The 20,029-nt window shown below is 39.8% G+C and overlaps 2 protein-coding genes across 2 annotated transcripts in view; one reads left to right on the top strand and one right to left on the bottom strand.

Moving 5' to 3' along the window:
* Positions 1 to 20,029, bottom strand: part of ZNF215 (zinc finger protein 215) — a 150,482-nt gene that overhangs the window by 70,673 nt on the left and 59,780 nt on the right. The window contains exon 2 of the mRNA XM_032641977.1: positions 2,146 to 2,320. The gene's annotated coding sequence lies outside the window, so the exon portion shown is untranslated. The remainder of the gene's footprint in view (positions 1 to 2,145; positions 2,321 to 20,029) is intronic.
* Positions 13,894 to 20,029, top strand: part of LOC116758789 (interferon-induced very large GTPase 1-like) — a 29,531-nt gene continuing 23,395 nt past the window's right edge. Inside the window, 1 exon segment of the mRNA XM_032641969.1 lies at positions 13,894 to 14,014. The gene's annotated coding sequence lies outside the window, so the exon portion shown is untranslated.

Below are 20,029 nucleotides of genomic sequence, written 5' to 3'. Positions count from 1 at the left end.
CATTCCCGGACTTGCAGTTACAGCACCTCAATCTCTGCCTCCATCATCACATGGTATTCTGCCTGTGTGTCTCTTTCTCCTCTTCTGACAAGGATACCAGTTATATTGGATTAAGGGCCACCCTACTCCAATATGACCTCATCTTAACTAATTACATCTGGAATCACCCTATTTCCAAATAAGGTCACCTTCTGAGCAACTGGGGGGGGGCGGTGAGGATTTATTAACGTATCTTTTAGGGGACACAATTCAACCCGTAAATCTGGGGTTAACTGTTTAGGCTCAAGGCAGAGAGTGACGGCAGAGTTGTGAGTTTGGGAAACTACTGAGAAGTAAAGGGATCTTGCCAAGATAACACAGAGCTCTGGGGCTCCTTCTCCACTTGTGCAGGTAGAAGCACTGAAGTCAAGAGGACAGAAAGTTTTTCTTCACGTACTTGGTAAATCTGACCACTCCTAGAAGAAACAGTTACTCCAAGATCTAGTCTGCAGGAAAACTATTGCTTCAAGTTATATTTTTAATTAAGAAATATTTATCATTTCAATAAGTTATACTTCCCAAGAAAGCTAGTAATGATATTTATTTGTGACAGTTTAAAGTGGCTACTTCTCAGTGTCATTCAAAGACATGACTTCCTCTTCTACCAAACATGTCTTTGAATCATACTGTTGAAAAGGTCACTTCTTGGTTATTTTCCTGTGTGTGTTGACTCCATGCATGGAATACAGATTCAGCTGTGTTCTACTTCAGACCATGGCTCATCTTACATTAGTCTGTTCCTGATCTGGTTTCCTCCTCTTCTTGGATTTTTCCTCCAAGTTTTTAGGTATCCATATTTCTTAAATGATCACTATAAACATAAAGCAGTCATTTGAGATAAATTTTCTAGCATTCAGCCATGAATCTCTGCTTTCCTATCTGGCTTTTAATTCCTTTTTAAAATTTCTCCCATTTTCCTGAGAATGATGGAATATTGACTCATCAAGGAGAACATTTTGAAGAGAGAGGACAATCTTGTTTAGCAAAGGAAAAGATCCACTAAACCCGGGAATTTCCAATCCTCTATCTCTGTTCTGAAAAATATTTTAGGCAGGATGCTTCTCTGAGATCAAAAAATAATGAAAGGGCTTCCCTGGCGGCGCAGTGGTCGAGAGTCCGCCTGCCGATGCAGGGGACACGGGTTCGTGCCCCGGTCCGGGAAGATCCCACATTGCCGCAGAGCGGCTGGGCCCGTGAGCCATGGCCACTGAGCCTGCGCGTCCGGAGCCTGTGCTCCGCAACGGGAGAGGCCACAGCAGTGAGAGGCCCGCGTACCGCAAAAAAACAAAAGTAATGAAAAACTTTCAAATGTGAATTTGAAAACAAATAGGTTTTTAATCACCAAATGAATTGATGTAATTTAGACAAACTCCTGAAATTATGGTGCCCCCCAAATTAAACTACAAGGCCATTAGTACATACACAAAGCCCAAATACCGATTTAAAAACACAAACAAAGAAGCCAAAGTTTAAAACTCACTTAAACTGAGAAGATTCCATGGGGGAAAAAAGCGGAAGTAAATGGAAAATAGGAAAACAATATGTTTAGAGCCCATTATTAGAGAAACCATCATGGCAGGAGACTGTAAAAGCCAGGGAAAAAATTTTGGTTGCCATAGAAATGTGTCTCTTTAATACAACTTAGAATGATGATAGGATTACAGCAAATAAGAGTAAAGTTGACTAGCGTCAGAAACTGCACTTAGAGGAAATACTTTGAGAGGTCCACTCTAGAGTAGATGATTTGCAGGTTTAGAGTATATGTTCTGAAATAGATGGCCTGGATTGTTGTGAGGATTGTAGCATTTGCCCCATCATGTTTCACTCTCTAAAGTGCCCCATTTTAAAAGCAAACTATGTGGTCACCCTAGTTTTATGGGCCTGTAACTCAAGACTTGTAGTGGAGTTGTCCTGTGTCTACTTAGTTAAAGTGAAACTACATTTTCTAGAATTTCCTTCCCTTTGTAGTTCAAGGTTAGTGTAGACCACAGAGATATTCTGTGTGAGATTTAGAAGGCAGAGGTGAAGCAGCTATATTCTTTGTATTCCACGTAGAAAGCTGATTAGGGACACTATTGCAGCTCACAGATGTTGTCACTGACTCACCTTGTAGATGTGGGGCAGTGGTTCAGGCGACACCTCCATCAGCTCCCATCCAGCTTCCCTCTTTCATCTTCTCCGACATGTAAGCTAGGTAGGAGTTTGATATTGTGATAAAGGGCACCAGCTTCTTTTGCAGATCACCTGAATTATCAGAGTTAGGTGATAGGATGACTGGAGGCTGTAAGAGACCAAAACAGTCTTCAGCTCATGCTCACGGATTCCAGTTTACCATTATCCTCCCCCGTGTCATGTTCATCTTACCTCCCCAAGTGCCTGTCCTGGTGGCTTCAGGCCCAGCACTAATCACAGATGCAACAGTCATTTTATTGCATGAGATCACAACCCTGTAATAAATCCCTTGGATAGAACTCTGACACAACGCTTGACAGACAAATAAGAAAATAATTTGCATATGGTTGACCAGTGAAGACAAGGGGTCATTTAGAGTGAGAGTACAGAGTAGATGAGGAAGGTTTTACAATGAGGCCATAACGAAATACAGTAGTGCATGTCTCTACAGAGTGCGATGAGCGTGCAAAGCCAGCAGAAGAGAAGTGCAGCCAGATTCGCAAAGGGGGAAACAAGAAAAGTGCTGTGTCATTAAAGTCAGTGGTGGTTTCAAGAAACAGGAACATTGTCACACGCTCTGTTAAAAACAAGATAACAGGGCTTCCCTGGGGGCGCAGTGGTGGAGAGTCCGCCTGCCGATGCAGGGGACACGGGTTCGTGCGCCGGTCCGGGAGGATCCCACATGCCGCGGAACGGCTGGGCCCGTGAGCCATGGCCGCTGAGCCTGCGCGTCCGGAGCCTGTGCTCCGCAACGGGAGAGGCCACAACAGTGAGAGGCCCGCGTACCGCAAAAAAAACAACAACAACAAGATAACACGTCCAAAATTGAGTCCGTCTATCAGGAATTGCCTGATCAGCACTGGTTAGGTAATCTGCCTGATAAATCTTTGCCATTCCTATAAGGAAATAACCAATCTGCCTTTTTGCCTAGCACAGCTTCCTTGTTCCTTTTCCCCACTGTCTATAAAATTACTTCACTGTACAGCTCTTCAGAGATCTCTTCTGTCTACTAGATTGGACTCTGACCTGCACATGAATCATTAAATAAAGCCAAAGAGATCTTTAATTTAATCTTTAATTTACTCAGTTAACTTTAACACCTCCTAAGGATAAGGAGAACACTAAAACAAAACAAAGAAAAAAGAAAACCTGCCTCTTGAGCAATATGGAAGCTACTGACGGCCGTATCCAGAGCTGTTTAAGTACACTGACACAGCAGATATCAGCCAGGAGCGGGTAGGAGAGAGTAGAATGTGAGAAAGTAAAGATAATGAGCATAGATAATTCTTTCACAAAGTTTCTGAGAAGCCAAGGATGAAGGCAGAGTGATAGGTGAAGGTATACGAGGTGGCAGATGAAGGGATTTTTGAAAAAGAAAGACTCGTTAGCCTGTGTATGTTTGTATATATATTTTTAAATTTTTTTGGCCACACTGTGCAGCCTACGGGATCTTACTTCCCTTACTTCCCCAACCAGGGATTGAACCTCTGCCCTCAGCAGTGGATGTGCCAAGACCTCATCACTGGACCACCAGGGAATTCCTGATATTAGCCAGTTTAATAGCCAGTAGGGTTCCAAGGAAAGATGACAGACTGAACTCACATATTTATTCCCTTTCCCTTCAGAGACTCTGCTAAAATGATAGTAACAAACACAGAAACCTTTTTGATGTAAATATAATGATGAGAACAGAAGAGGGTCTGTGAGGGGATGGGAGATTTTGAAAATGGATGCAAGACTGATAGTGGATAAAGCAGGCCAGGGTAAGCCACAGCCTGAGCTGCTCACAGAAGATGAGCAGATTCACCCCCACACAAACATACACAAGAGAATCAACTGAGTCAGAAACTCAAAGACAACCCATACAATGAAGAACATGCTCCCCTGCTCAGAAAGCCTGGAGCCAGGAATTCCACAATGTGAATTCTATCTCCTACCCACCACAATCTTCTAACCCCCAGTGTCCTGAAGGTGGAGTGGAGGGAAGATAAAGAGAGACAGGTGAAAATCCAGGGAACCTAATCAGGAGACAGCTCATTGCTGCAGCCTTCTAACATCACCAGATACTACAAATGGGAAATGAGTAGACTACCTGGTGACTCAAATATCACAATTTCTATACTTTATACTTAGAAAAACAGGTCAACTTCAACTTTTTCAAATGCTAGAGCCTTTATCTTTCCAAACTCTAACTTGGTTGAAAGGCAGCTGTCACTGGATCAATGTTTGAAAGTTTGTTTCCTTCTCAGAGATGTCCTGGGGTTTTTCAATTATGAAGTAAAGAAAAGAGTACAATATCTATTCACTTAAAGCCATATTTTAGACAAATGTTTTCTGCTCTAGCCAAAATCCCTACTGACAGTAAAAGTCGGCTTATTTCTGGGTACTGAGAAATGAAACAGAAATTCTGCAATGATTAACAAGGAAGAAGCCAAGTAAGAAATGTGAACATTTGTGTAAGACTGTTTTTGAATCTATGGATATTTTCTCCATTAAATGATTTAAATGACTGAGACAAACAAACATTACTTGCAAAGCCACGCTGAAGTTTCATTTCGGGGAAATGAGAAGCAGGGCAACATCTGGTCTGGTTCCACCCACTGCATCCTCTGAGCACAGAGGGACAGCAAAGACATATTCACAAATTGGAGCACAATTAAGCACAAGATAGTGAAGAAAAGCCTGAAAGGCATAGAACAAGTTATGTGGTCTCTTCCTTCTAGAGGGTCACAGAAGTTCAAATTACAAATACAAGAAAAGGGATCCTGTCTGCCCAGATGTGATCTTCAGGATTACAACCTGGTTTGAGTGTAGACTAAGATATAGACCATAAAATGAGGGATATATCTGCATTAACCCATACAGTATTGAACCAGGGAGGTTCAATAATGAAGCTAGGGATGAAGTGAGAGAGTAGCACTGACATATATACACTACCAAATGTAAAATCGGTAGCTAGTGGGAAGCTGCTGCATAGCACAGGGAGATCATCTTGACGCTTTGTGAGGACCTAGAGGGGTGAGATAGGGAGGGTGGGAGGGAGGCTCAAGAGGGAGGGGATATGGGGATATATGTATACATATAGCTGATTCACTTTGTTGTACAGAAGACACTAACACAACACTGTACAGCAATTATACTCCAATAAAGATGTCAAAGAAAACAAAACAAAACAAAACACAGCATTCCTATTTACTGTTATTTAACCAAGAGAAATGAAAACATATCCATAGGAAGAGTTATAATCTAATGCCCATTGCAGCTTCTTCGTGGTAACTTCAAACTGGAAATAACCTTCAGCTATCAAGAATTAATAGATAAACAAATTGTGGTATAGCCATACAATAGAATACTCAGTAATAAGCAAGCAAACAAACAAAAAACCAAACAGGTGATTAAAGAAACCACTGCTAAATGCAACCATAATGTCAAAAACAAAATGACGGAAGCCAGACACCATAAAATATGCACTATATGACTCAATTTAAGTGAAATTCTACAACAAACACAACTATAGTGATGAAAAGCAGATCAGTAGTCTCCTGGGGCTCTGGGTTGGGAGAGGTGATCCACTGCACAGGGGCAAGAGGGAAATTGTGAATGATGGAAATATTCTATATTGTTATCCTAGTGGTGAATATGTGATGGAATATACTCGTTAAGACTCATCAATTATGTACTTAAAATTGGTGAATTTTATTTTAAGAATTATACTTCAATAAAGTCACCTTCAAAAACAAAACAAAAAAATAATGAAGCTAAATATATCTGGCTGAAAAATCCTCATTCTTTTCTTACCATGATGATGCCACAGCAAAGGAGAGGGAAACAAAAAACAAAGCTTAACTGTTTGGTAGGGCCCTGTGCTAGGCCCACTAAACTTGTTATTCTATCTGTTTCTCTTAGTGAAACTTCTGCACGGTATTATCCCCCCATAAAGCTGCAGAAACTTCAGTTTAGAGAAGGACAGAGAGAAAAATCATCAATTCATTCAGAAATTATCTCCTGACCACATATTATAATCCAAGAGCTCTGCCAACTGCAAGCAGAATAAAAATGAATACAAGAGCATCACATCCTTAGTGGGAGTGACAAAGCACAGATGGACTAACAAAAATTACTAAAAAGATCACACAGCCACTTATAAAGTCATCAAAAAGATGAGGTCAGGTCAGAGGCAGAAAGAGAGAGAGACCTTAAGAAGTTCCCTTCAGGTGGATCTTTGGCTAGAAGAAGATACTAAAAATTATATTCAGAATTCATAAGAGAATTTGACCAAATAATTATAAAGACCACCTGAAAGGATAATTGTATAAGAATATCCATTAAATAACAATTAAAAGATTAATAATGATGAGAAAATTGCTCACATTTTATGCTATATTACACTTATTTATAAAGCACAAGCAACTAAAATGGTATGCTATTAAGCAAAAGTTAAAAGATCAAAGAATTCAGTGAAAAAGGCCAAAAACAGAAATTTGATATAAGATAAAGTCAGCATTTCATGTAAGTACAGAAAGGAGGGGTGTTCAACAAATGTGAGTGGAAAAAAATGGTATATCATTTAGAAAAATATTTGATAGATAATGACACATACTTTACATAAAAATCCAAATGTACAAAAATCCCATAGAAGTGACAAATATTTTGAGTAACTTATACTATTTCAGTGAGAAAGACCTAAAACCAAAACCAGACAATATTAAGGAAGATATCGACAGATCTGATTTCATATAAATTTAAAACTTTTACGTAGCAAAAATAAAGCAAAACAAAAACAATTACATTTAAAGATACAACAGAAAAGAAAAAATATCTGCTGTATATAATAAAGACAAAATTTTGCCATCTTTAATATGTAGTTTATTTTAAAATGTATAAGTAAACATGAAAAAATGAACACATCATAGGATAATGGGTAGAATATTAAAATGCATAACCAAACAGCTGAAATAAAAAATATAAATAAATCTTAGATGTCATTAATATCCAAATAAGCTTAAAAAGAAACAAAATAAAAAGTTAACAGAAGTTAAAATAAATAATTATGCCACTGTTAACCAGCAAGTATGGAAATGGAAAAGTCTATATACTGCTGGTAGAAATATAAACTAGTACATTGGAGGATAATTTCATAATGTATATCAAAAGCCTTAAAAAAGGACATGACCTAACAGTTTTACTTCTAGGAATTTATTCTAAGTAAATATATAAACACATACAAGCTAATTATGGAAAGTACTTGTCATAGAATTGCACATAAAAACAAAATGTGAAAAACATTTAAAAGTTCATTACTTTGAGCTTGCTAAGAAGAAAAGTGGTCTATCTTTTCAACAGAATTTAATACAGAAATTAAGAAAAATGAGGCAACTCCTTGTACATCTACAGAGAAAAAATATGAGAACATATGAAATAAACAAAGTAAATTATAAATAGATGTATATAATATGATCCAATTTTGGTAAAATAAAGAAACTATTACTATTTTATATGTTCAAAGTCATTGAACCGCATTCTCTGTTCTAGCTACTATTCTAAAAGGTAGTGACTCAAGAGTTAAAACGAAGAAAAAGATAAAGTCCCGATTTTTATAAAACTTACATTCTAGTGGAAAGAGACAATAAATAAACAAGCAAATAAATAGCATGTTAGATGATGATAAGTGTTAAGAAGAAAAAATTATAGCAAAATAAAGAGGTTAATGAGTACTGGGCATAAAGGATTGCTATTTAATATAGGGTCATCAGGAAAGACTTTTCCGGGTACAGTAAAATATGAGCATAATTCTGAAGAAAGTGAAGGTATGACTGGGGAAAAAAAAATTCTTCAAACAGAATAAGCGCAAAGGCCCCAAGATGGAAGCATGCCTGAAGACCAACAAGGAAGCCAGTATAGCTGTAGCACATAAAAACAAAGGACAGAGTGGTCAGAGAGGAAACTGATATAGGGCCTTGTGGGACATTGCAAGAAATGTTACTTTTGCTAAGAGTGAGATGGGAAGCTCCTGGAGACTTCTAAGCAGAGGAGTGATATCTTGCTTTCAATTTAAAAGGGTCACTCTCCACACCGTGTGGAGAATAGACTGAGAGAGATGGGGTAGACTACAATGACAATGACAATACAAGGGAATGAGTTAGAAGACTACTGCAACAATCCAGGAAAGAGATGATAGCAGCTTCTATAAGGATGGTGGTTAGTGCTACACATGGTCTGTGGCCTGATTCAGGATATATTTGATGGTAGAACCAATAAGACTTGCTTGAATTGGATATGTAAACAAGATATCTGGGATAACCAGTTTGAGGGTTCAAAAATATTCCCCTAAAATGGTATCCCAAATTACATCAACTCCAAGTCTCTATTTGACCAAACTAACAAAAATCCTGGATCTCCTTCCCCCTCAATATGACCCCAAACCCAAGGGGTACCGTTAGTAATTAGTAATCTCTTCTAATGCTCTCAATATTCACTAATGGTACCAGAATGCAGTTGAATCCCTTTCAGAGTGAGCAAAGTCCACAACTGCTCCCATATTACTGGCAGCTATTCCCTAAGTCCATCCTTACCACTTCCATGGTGGCCACTCCTCCGAATTAAGCTTCTGACTTGATTGCCCTTTGCACTCCACCTGGCCATTCTGAAAATCCCTCAGGTTCGTCAAATAGGGGCCACCCTAAATCCCCATCCACTACAAATTCTGTACATTTACTTTTCTAGATTCATATTGGTGTATATTTATCCTGGATTCTAGAGTATTCAATATCATCAATTATAAAAATTGTCATAATGTCTAGAAAGGCATAGGAGGTTCTCCTCTTGGCTTGGTGATGGAAGCTTCCTTGAATTCCATCTTCTGTTTTTCATAAACAGTTTCAATATCCCCATCTGAGGCTGAGATGGAGTTTACACTGGAAGGTCCTTTAAGCAGGACTTGAATGGGAAGAAGAGATGGAAAGAAATAATTTTTTGAGCCCCTACTTTAGGTTAAGCCCAGAATTGTCTCATTTCATCAATACAATGAAAAGTAGTAAGATGAAATGTTACTGAACTAAACTTGAGTCCACTAGCACTCGCATAGTAAAGCCAATCTATTGACATCAGGTTGTGGTGAAGGAATGTGCTGTGCTCATTTCAGGGCCACACAAGGAGTATGAGCAGCTAATGCTCAAAAGGTCCAAATTCTCCAGTGGATTTCAGGAAAATCTTTTTTTTTAAGGCAAGGTGAGGGAGAGAATCACAGGTGCATGATCAGCTTGTGCATAATTCTCAGATTGGTTGAAGGTGAGGTAACGGTGGTGTCACAGGGGTTAAAATTGTCAATCTTCAGACTCCAGTCAGTCTGGGGGCCATGTGCTCACAGTCATCATGCAGTTAACTTCTTAAATCTGGTGGATGTTTTATAGTATCTGCAAAACAACTCAGGAAGTTGCATCAGACACCATTATCTATGTACTTCAGGAGGGAACTAAAGATTCTGTGACTTTGCTATATGGCTGACCTACTGTTACCAGTTCTCCTGGCCCAACTGCTATTTTTTTGTTACTACAAGTTTACATTCTTTCAATCATTAATTCTTGAGCCAGGCCTCCTCAGGGGACTCCTGGGAGACTAAAGCTTTTCTACAAACAAGGCAGGTTGAGCACATGGGAGGGCAGGCAGTTCTGTCCTGGGAAGGCCTCATAGGGTCCAGCTTAGTTACTGAAACACTGAAAGATTAAATGAGCGGCCCAACGTTGCATAGTTAGAAAGTGGTGACAATGGAGTTTAAGTCCACTTTCCATATAAATACATGACTTCAAGGAGACTAATGTCTTTCCCTTTATGATATAGTGATTTATAATAAGAAATATATACTTGATCTTTGTCCCAGTTCCTGACACAGGGTTCTCCAAACTCATAAATTCCTAAGTTATAAGAGTGGTAGAAGTATATTTTGTTCTAATGAGGCAACTGTGGGTGGGCTCCTGGATGGGTGATGGTCACCAGAAAGACAAAGCCATGATAAGAAGTTTCATATTTTCAGGCCTCCACCCTCCATTCTCCAGAGAGGAGAGAGGGGTTGGAAATGAAATTAACAATAGATCAATATTATGTGTGATAGCCTCCATAAAATCCCAATGGCATGGGGTTTGGAGAGTTTTCAGTTTGGTGAACACATCCACATACCAAGAGGGTGATGTACCCCAACTCCACAGAGACAGAATCTCCTGCACTCAAAACCCACCCAGACCTGTAGTAAACATAAGTAAGTGTTCCCTGAGTTCCTTGAGCCGCTCTAGCAAATACATCAAACCTGAAGAGGCGGTCTTGGGAACTTCTGATTTGTAGCCAAGTCAGACAGAATTTGAGGGTAACCTGGGGACCTACTACTTGCAATTGGCATCTGAAGCCAGCAGCAGTCTCCTGGGACTGAGCCCTTAAACTGTGGGATCCAACAGTATATCTAGGAAGATACATAGTGTCAGAATCAAGTTAAATTGTAGGACAACAGGCTGGTGTTGCAGAATTGCTTGCTGTGGGGAAAACCCTCCATGCATCTGGCACTGAAACAAAGGAAAACTGTGTTTTTACTAAAACACCTAGGTTATCTGATTTTTCTTCCCCGTCTTCCTCTCTTTTGATGGGATTCAGTGAAGCTTGCCCCAAGATGTGCCACACTGCCATGCAGATTATTTCCAGACAAGCAAGGTCCAAAAGACTCAGGAAGAACCTTGGAACTTCCACCTAACTGCCTAAGATAATTTAATATAGACAGACTGTTCCAGGAGGGAGATATCACTATAGATAACTATATAACACTATAGATAACTACAGTATATTATGAACGAGGAGTGGTAGACAGGGTAGTGGTAGCAAGGCCAGTTTGATCAAAGTCCTTCTGTATCCTATTCTCTCTAGATGGCCCAGTAAACATTTGTTTAACAAACATTAAATCTCTACATTTCCCTGTGAATCACCTTACTTCCCTTTGAAATCCCAGACCCCTACCTCCTTCTCCTTAGTCCTGTAAAATAAATAAATGTACCTCATCTTGCCTTACTGTCTTTCAAATTTCTCATGCTTATGTTAATCCTCCATATATATGTATTAAATTTGATTTTCTACTGTTAATCTGTCTTATGTCATTTTAATTATTTGACTAGGCAAAAGAAAGAAGAGGGCAAGAGGAGAAATACCACCCACCCCCTTTCTTCGTTGGCAAGTATCACCCACCAGATTTCAAAAGACTCCCTCAAAAGACATATTCTCTTAGCCAAAGATGAGCCAGCTAAAAGGAAAGGGTCAGGGGAAAATGCCAGGCAAGAGAGACCCAGTGATCTCAGCTGCCCTTCTCTCTGTAATCAATGGATTAGAGGTGGACTGGCCCATTCCTCAGGATTTTTAGCCGAAGCTGAAAGTAGGGCTGAAATTAGGGTGAAGCAAGTGAGGCACCTAGAGTACAAAATTTAAGCACTCTCTCACTCTCAATTTCCATTCTACCCTGGGTTCCTCTCTTGCCTCACTCTAGTTTCAGTCCTGGATGGAACCCTGGGTGGATTACTGGCTCTCTCTAGTATCACTGCAGAGGTCTGGGTGAATTCCTTTTCCCTCAGTTTATTCAGAATAAGGCTAGAATTTTTCAAAGAGAACGTAAGTTAAAAACTGGCAGTAAAAAAAGAAACAAAAAAGCCTAGAGAAAACATCTTTCAAAAAACATTCACTAATCATTTAACCGAAGTTCACGTTAAAAACAAACACTTCCTGGAATTGAGAGAAAACTAAAAGATGAAACCAAGAGTCTGTCCTCTGTATTGGGGGTTGATCTGGAGGAACAGGAGGTAACTGGTGAAATGAACCTGTTTGTGAATCTGATTTTGATTCTATGGGATTGCTTTAACTCCTTCATTAATTTACACATTTACTGAAATCTTAATCAAATTAAACACTGGAAGGAGCACTACAGCTGAAGACACTCCACTTGATGTTTCTTGTTCTGACAGATTAGATCTTCAAACAAATTATGTGCTGGGGAAAAAAGAATTCATATTTGAATGTCTGCTGCAGGCCAAGCACTGGCTGGGATTAACCTATCTCATTTTATTCTCATTAATGTACGTGAGGTGGGTAGTGCTACTGGCACAAATTCATTCCACCACCTGGCTGCTTCTCATTACTTAGGTCGCCCTCTCCACACTCAAGACGTAAGCAAACATAGCTAGTCACTGTTGGATCCCGGACTCAAATTAATGACTGACATTTAAACTCCTGTTTACTAGAAAACATCTACACTCCTATTCTAAAAGTAGGAAAAGTGAAGTCTTATTGTTAGCACACCATGCCAACTGCCCTTATACCTTCTTTGTGCCTCATGTCAACTCACTGAAATTAATATTAATATTATATAATATATATTAATATATAATATTATATATTAATATATATAATACAATATATATTAATATATAATATTAATATCCTCACATATAACTAAGGAAACAAGCTCTGACAGATATGATAATTTCCTTATTCAATCATCACACATTTTGTTCATCTATATGTTTCATGCACTACATCTGGGATATAATGATGAAGAAGACAGATCCCCCACAACTGGGACGAACACGGGGAGGTGGGATGTTTCAGGTTTGGGGGATGGGAGAAATCAGATAGACAAGCAACAGCTACAGCGCAGCACAACATGACAGGAGCATCATTAAGAGTGGTATAACTGCTCTGAGAGCACAGTGCAGAAGAGCTCAGTAGAGGTCCATGTAGCGGAGATGTGCAGGTGTACTGGGAGTGGGAAGGGGAAATATGAAACAATGTGGGTAGAATTTCTAGAGGACCTGGGAAAAATGAGTATGATGTTCACCTCCAAGAAGACGTGTGTAGACATATAAAGCTTGAGACAGAAGAACACGGGAGCAGGAGGTACTGATCTACAAGCAAAATTATAATGAATTAAATCATGCAGTAAGATAATAATCAATGAAACAAAATGCTTTACATGGGATTTAGGTGTGAGAGAAAACAGTCAGATTTTTAACATTACTAAAAAGCTCTAATATAAAATATAGACAACTGTAAAATTCTCTTTCTCACCATAAACACACAACATGCTGTTAAGAATTTATCTCGCGGTAGTGTTGAATCATCCAAATCAGCTAATACAATGTTGGAAACATGGTTAATTTCCAAATCAACCACAAAAAACAAAACAAACAAAAAAACAGCAAGTTCTAGAGAGATCTTTTATAGGAAATAAAACCTAAGAAGTTGCATTAGCACTGAGAGCATGCTTCCTCTTTGTCCTCGGGTGACTTGAGAGCTAGAACAGTAAATTAGTTAAAGCAACTTCCCTGAGGAAGACACTCGAATGTGCCCATGTCTCTTCTCCTAAATTCTTTCCCTATCCTGTTTCTCCCATGTTCTTTATCTGGTGTTCACCCCATTCCACCATTGATTCACACATGCATGCACACACATATACCAACATTAGTCTTGCATTTGCAGTTATTTTAACACCCAGGAATCACAATATAAACAAATAAATGAATTAATGAATAAATAAATAAGCAGGATTCCTTTAAATCAGCTGATTTCTTTTAAAGGGTGAAAAAACAAAACCAAAAGTGAAACCAGTTTTTCACTTCCTGTTTGGAGGATAAAATAAGGCCGTTTTACCACAGAGGCAGCTGAAATCTAGGCTGAAGATTTCAGTCAGCAAACTACCAGACTCCGGGAAAGAACCAGCTCTACTTTCTCTCTAATATCTCTGGAGCAACCTGAAGACAGGAGCTTGGCCTCAAGGAGACAGGTAGGTGAAGGAAAAGGACAGAAATGGGACAAAGAGATACAATGACATACTCAGAGACTAAAATAAAAACAGAAATTGATGGAAACAGGCATAGGGACAGTCAGGGACATAGGCAGATTAAGGCATGCTAAGAACACAAATAGGAACCTGGCTTTCTCATTGTTCCAATAAACAGCTCCAAATCTGGGGGAAAGGGAGTACATTATCGAAACAAACAACTTGGTAATTTTTATTGTCAACTAAAAATAAATATAGACTTAGGTAAAAAGAGACTATTTGAAAGGATTATTGCAATGGGGAAAGAGACTATTGTAATAGAGAAAATAATCCAAACATAGAGCTTCAAGCATCTCAAAGGCCAGGCAGAAAGGAATATTCTTTTAGAGGAAAGGGTCAGCAGGCTAAGAAGAACACAGTATAGAGGGAGTGGGATAATCAGGGAATATTTTATCCTCAGGAGGGATCATTAAGGAGAGGTTGTATGCAGGGTCAGGAGGAGGGTGAGTCAAAGTTAAGGGGACTGAAAAGGAGAGAATTTTAACTAATGTTTAGTTTCAAACACTTTCCAATTGATCAGGGGGACAAACAGCTCAGTGAATCCTTTATGAGGCAAAGAATGGAATTTAAAGGGTCTGTGTCTGCTGCTATATTTAAAATAGGTAACCAACAAAGACTTACTGTATAGAAATAAATAAATAAATAAATTTAAAAGGTGGGGGGGGGGTCTGTGTCTGGCCTCCCTATAAGTAATAAAGGGACACACAGATGAGTTTATATAAGTCATATGGGGAAAGGTGGCTCTTTGCAGTAAACTAATTCTCAGAACACAAAAGGGTGGATGGATTTCTTTAACCATCACTGCTTTCCAGGAGTAAAGGACTCAAGAACAGTTTAACTTTGTTATTATGATTCATGTAAGTAACAGGTGCTATGGTAAGCACAGAGAAGAGAGGAACAAACTCAACCTGGAAGAATAAAGGAGGGCTTCACAAATAAGGAGAAACCTGAATTGGGTTAGGAGCATAGTGTCCTGGGAAGTGCTCATGTAACATAATATTTTAGGGGAGGACACAATTTCCCTTCTAGATTTTTTGGCTGGTTTAATAACTGAGTTGACATAAAACAGATTAACGGGAGAAAATTAAGTTTAATTATATACTTACAAGATCCCCACCAAGACATGAAGACTCAAAGCAATCTGGCAGTTGAGGCATATATACTATCCCAAGCTAAGGAGAAGGAAGTAGGAGTGTAGGGCTTCAAAGGCGAGGAAGACATTTCACAAGATGAGAAGAACAAATGATTGGTAAGCAAATGTTTGCCATGCCATGCAGGTACATCTTTCTGATATAAAAAGTTGTCTCTGGTAATAGCTCTCTCTGGTACAGGCCCTCTATATGATTCTTTTAGGCAGTTCAAGGAGAGGTAAAAAGTTTTCCTGGGGCTTCCCTGGTGGCACAGTGGTTGGGAGTCCGCCTGCCGATGCAGGGGACACGGGTTCGTGCCCCGGTCCGGAGGATCCCACGTGCTGCAGAGCGGCTGGGCCCATGAGCCATGGCCGCTGAGCCTGAGTGTCCGGAGCCTGTGCTCTGCAACGGGAGAGGCCACAACGGTGGGAGGCCTGCGTACCGCAAAAAAAAAAAAAAAAAAAAAAAAAAAAATTAAAAAAAGTTTTCCTGAGTCTGCTGGGTCTTAATTGCCTTCAGCTCAAAACAGTCCACATGCCAAAGTGGCAGATTTGGAGGTGGCATATTCTGCTCCCCCTCAACACACAGGGTTAAGAAAACTGTGAGACTGAGGACAGATGACAGAGTATAGTTTCTAAGAGAAGTAAGTGAACTAGATGTTAGGAAAAGGAAAAAGAGTGGTTGTAAAAGGAATTGGGTTAATTGTTGCCAGATTGTGAGGGGTCTTGAATGCCAGGGCCCAGTAATTTGATCATATCATAAACAAATGAAGAGTTTTCAAGTTTTGTAAACAAGTAAATGATTTACCTACAAGTTTCAGGATGCAATGTGAAAGATGGACCACAACAAGGATTGAGATAACAGATTCAAGAGCTTCTCATACAGAGCAGTCAAACAAATAGAGCAAACTAATGCCGAGCATTTAGTAAGTAACTAACAAGGACCACAGTTTAGGGCAAAAAGTAGGGAAAATGGGCTTCCAAGAAATAAAAGGTGCCCACATCACCATTTCCCCATCAAAAAGGAATGGATACCCCCAAATGGCTAGACTTAGGAATTCAGGATGAGTTTCTAACTGGATAAGCTGTTCGACACAGTTAATCCAACAAGTCCAAAGAGGAGCTAAAGGAATAATAAAATCTATAATAGGAGGCAGAGACTAAGAGGCAAGCTAAAATTTTATTACTTTTTTTATTGAGCTATAATTCACATATAATATTATTCTGTTGTGCAACATGATTCCATATGTGTATATATTGCAAGATGATAACCAAAGTCTAGTTAACCTCCATCACCACACAGTTAGTTTAGTTTTCCTTATGATGAAAAATTTTAAGGTCTTCCTCTTAGAAACTTTCAAATACACGATACAGTATTATCAACTATAGTCATCATGCTGCACATTAACATCCCCAGGACTCATTCATTTTACAACTGGAAATTTCAGCCTTTGTCCTTCACCCATTTTGCCCTCCCTCTCCCCCACCTCTGGCAACCACCAACCTGTTCTCTGTATCATTTAGTTTGTTTTTGCTTTGTTTTCGTTTCCATATGCAAGTAAGATCATATGGTATTTATCTTTGTCTGACTTATTTTACTTAACATAACGCTGTCAAGGTCCAACCATGTTGTTACAAATGGCAGAATTTCCTTCCTTTTTTTTTTTTTTTTTTGGTACGCGGGCCTCTCACTGTTGTGGCCTCTCCCGTTGCGGAGCACAGGCTCCGGATGCGCAGGCTCAGCGGCCATGGCTCACGGGCCTAGCCACTCCGCAGCATGTGGGATCCTTCCAGACTGGGGCAAGAACCCATGTCCCCTGCATCGGCAGGCGGACTCTCAGCCACTGCGCCACCAGGGAAGCCCCCTTCCTTTTTTTTTTTTTACTGCTGTATAATATTCCATTAGAAATGTACCACATTTTCTTTATCCATTCATCCATCAATGGACATTTATGTTTTTTCCAACTTTGGTTGGAAAAAACATATATAATTATAAAATTATATAAAACATATTTAATTATAAAATTAAAGTTGGGGGGTTTATAAAAACCATAGTTCCTGATCAATAAGCTAGACATCCCATGTCAGATTCTCTGTGAGTGGGGCTGGGAACCCACATTTTTAAGATGTCCTCAGGTGATTATTATCCAAAATAAAGACTGAGAACAACTACTTTGAAAGATTAACTCATACTTTTAACTTTAAATTGGTTTAAAACCAAGTCCAGTTCGATCAGTCAGGCGAGTGAGGACATTACAATCCTTAACACCTCCATTAATTTGCTGCAATTTCTGCCTTCTTTAAATCTATCTCTATAATTTGGCATTCAAATAGACCAAAACTGTATGATAAGCTAGGTGGAGAAATCATTGTCAAAATCTTTCCAGGGCTTCCCTGGTGGCGCAGTGGTTCAGAGTCCGCCTGCCGATGCAGGGGACACGGGTTCGTGCCCCGGTCCGGGAGAATCCCACGTGCCGCGGAGCGGCTGGGCCCGTGAGCCACGGCCGCTGAGCCTGCGCCTCCGGAGCCTGTGCTCCGCAACGGGAGAGGCCGCACCGGTGAGAGGCCCTCGTACCGCAAAAAAAAAAAAAAAAAAAAAAAAAAAAAAAAAAAATCTTTCCAGCACCACAAAGTATGGGCAAATAATCTACCTCTTGGCCACAAGTCCTTCACTGTAGGCAACACTGAAGTAGACAAGAACTAAAAGACATCTTTTCTTCTCCTCATCCTTCTTCCTACTACCCATATCTCTACTTCGCTTTCATTGACACAACCCCAGTATCAGCTCTGAGGCACACAAAGCTACAAAGAATGGCTTGTTGCCTTGGGAAACTATTGGAACAATGCCTTATACACAGCCCTCAGATATACACACATTTTACATGTATTTTTCTTAGATAATAAGTCAGTGAAAAGACACAACATGGCTTTGAACAAGGATGTAAGTCTTCGACTGTTAATAGATCCTTGCTGGAACTCACAAAGTTGAATTTTTATGTGACTTCAAGGGTTTCTTCCCAGACACTCTAGACAGGGGTGGGAAGGAGGGATCCTGGTATACACCTTAACTGTAAAACTGATTTACTTCTGAGGAAAATACTAGTGTGTCTGGACCTACATACACCTAGTAAAGGCCACTGCATTAGTCTTCAGCAGAGATCATTTTGTTAGGTTACATAAATACCAGGGACTCAGTCTTTAGCAAGGACTAAATATATGGATTGATTTCCACAATACACTTTCTCTAGTCAATACAAAGTCTTACTTGTACCATTCTGCTTAGTGAGCAAAGGTTGTGTCCACTGTGGTATAAACCAATGCTCCCAAATCACTGGCAGATCATCTCCTAATGTGGGGATATATCCATGGTCTGCTAGCTCCCTTCCGGGAAGGTCATCTTGAAATATGTCTTCTGACACATTCAACTCCTATCCAATGCCCAGCAGACTTACTCATGCAGAGTGAGAAGAGCCTGACAGTGTAACAGGACACACAGACTCCCCAACTCCAGTGTCAGGACAATATCTGTCCAAATCTGAACCAGCCTCTCCAGTGGAGACAATCATTGAGGAGTCTGCCCTCCTCCCTATGTGCCTTTGTCTGTGCCCTTGAAATGACAGCTATGAGAATTCTAGCTCAACAGGTTTAGTCCTAAGTCTTAGAAAGAAAAAGCAGCTGCAGCTACTGTCCTACCCTTTTGGTTCCTTCCTAACCTATTTGGAGGTCAATGGCTATGGGATTTCAAAGGCTGAAGAGGCTTTCTTTGGGTTACAGTCTCCCACATTTCCTAAAGGAAAGAGACTCCTCATTCTGAGACAACAAGAAAATAACTAAAACATTAGCAGAAAAGAGACACAGCATCTCCCTTAACTTTCAGTCTACACCAAAATGATGGAAGTTATTTTCCATGTTGCAGCAATTTCTATGGCTAATATTTCCCATTATCTCATGGCAGAAGCACCAGGAGACAGGAAGCCACCTCTGAAAGTTAACCTTCAGGATCAGCATTCCTGACTGCAGCTGTGGTATGTAGTTTCTAGTTAAAATTAAAAAAGAAAGAAAGAAAGAAAAAAGCATGGCCTTAATTTAGACCCTTCTGTCTTGACTGATCCTTTCATTCTCCAATGTAGGTAAGCTTCCCAATCTTTACTGTACTTGATATATTGTCATCAAACCCTATATTTATGCTCCCTGGAGTGGTGGGTCTGCCATTCTACTTTCAGTTTTCATGGTCTCCTGCAGATTAGAGCCTGCTCCTCTACCTTGGGGAGCTTCTCATTTTCCTACATGTCCATTCCTGGTCCTATAGGATCCTATGGCCCTTGGGCCTTATCCATGCCATTCGAGCAGCCCTTGTCTCTTTTCATGATGTTTTCACCATTACACTTGCCACTTTTCTGGTTACTTTGGTTCCTAGGCCAATCTTAATTAGATATCCTCTCTGAAAATTTGCCTCTACCACCTGGAATAGGTGTAGGCACCAAATGAACTCCATGTACAGAATAGCTCAGCTGTAATCCTGAGCCACCTAAACTCCAAGTCCCTTTGGCCAACTAAAAGGATGTCTTGAAGGTTATATGTCTCCCCAAATAACAGCCATCCTACTTGTTTCCATGGCATACACTCCCTGGGCTATGCTTCCCTTAATTCCTTTCCTACACTCTACCTTGATGCACTGAAAAGTTCCCTGGAACCTAATCTTCATATGTATTCCTTCTACGTTCTCCGGTTTAGCTCTTCAAGTCCCCACTAACAGCTCCTCTCTCCAGATTTTCCTAAAATGGGAGGCATACTCTTATTACTAGGAGAATCAAATTCTCCCTTGGCTT

The sequence above is a fragment of the Phocoena sinus genome, chromosome 8 (genome assembly GCF_008692025.1).
Source record: "Phocoena sinus isolate mPhoSin1 chromosome 8, mPhoSin1.pri, whole genome shotgun sequence".
NCBI lineage: Eukaryota > Metazoa > Chordata > Mammalia > Artiodactyla > Phocoenidae > Phocoena > Phocoena sinus.
The sequence above is the reverse complement of the archived record's forward strand: the minus strand, read 5'-3'. Positions and strand labels throughout refer to the sequence as shown.